At 40.3% G+C, this 730-nt stretch overlaps 1 non-coding gene across 1 annotated transcript; it reads right to left on the bottom strand.

Moving 5' to 3' along the window:
* Positions 1 to 383: 383 nt before the first annotated feature.
* On the bottom strand, positions 384 to 489 carry LOC118913823 (U6 spliceosomal RNA). Its single transcript, XR_005025362.2, has one exon. It is a non-coding gene; the product is annotated as a U6 spliceosomal RNA (small nuclear RNA).
* Between the last annotated feature and the right edge of the window lie 241 nt (positions 490 to 730).

The raw sequence follows: 730 nt of genomic DNA, 5'->3' as shown, positions 1-730 counted from the left end.
ACATATACAATGACTCAGAAAAAGTTTTATGTATATAATTTATATACACCCATATCTATCTAATCAATCTGTATATGTATGTTAAATGTAATTTTTTTCTGAACAATCTGAGAGTAAGCAACATGCTCACGTCCTTTACTTCTAAATATTTCATTGTATATTTCCTAAGAATAGGAATATTCTATTACACAATGCTTGACAAAGTGCTGGAATCTACCTTCCATGTATCAGTTTTATCAGCTGACTTGCCATGTCCTTTTTGGCATCTCTCCACCCAGCACAGGTGCCACTCTGAGACCAGGTTCTGCATTTTGTTGTCATGTGTTTTCAGCATCCTGTAATCTGGCTTTTAAGACACTGATGTCCCATTTCCCCCACACATTGTTTTTTTTTTTTCCTTCACAAACCTGTGTGCCATCGTTATGCAGAGGCAATGTTAATCTTTCCAGTATCATTCAATTTTAGTATATCTGCTGCCAGAGTGAGCAGCATGCACCATTTTGTTTTAAGGGTACTTGTCTCATGGTGTGTCTGCTTGTCCGGTGTCCCCATGCTGAGGCTGCAGCTAGGCAGTCTCAGCTGGATACTGCCAGGGTATGTGTATCCCCTCCAGGGGCTCATGTTAGAGCCACACAATGCCATATGTCTCACACCGATGATAATGTAGACCACCTAGTCAATGTGGTGTGCAATCACCCCATTGTTTGCTGTTTTTTTTTTCCCATGACAC

Source organism: Manis pentadactyla, chromosome 6, assembly GCF_030020395.1.
Source record: "Manis pentadactyla isolate mManPen7 chromosome 6, mManPen7.hap1, whole genome shotgun sequence".
Classification (NCBI taxonomy): Eukaryota; Metazoa; Chordata; class Mammalia; order Pholidota; family Manidae; genus Manis; species Manis pentadactyla.
This window is presented reverse-complemented; position numbering and strand designations above follow the sequence as displayed.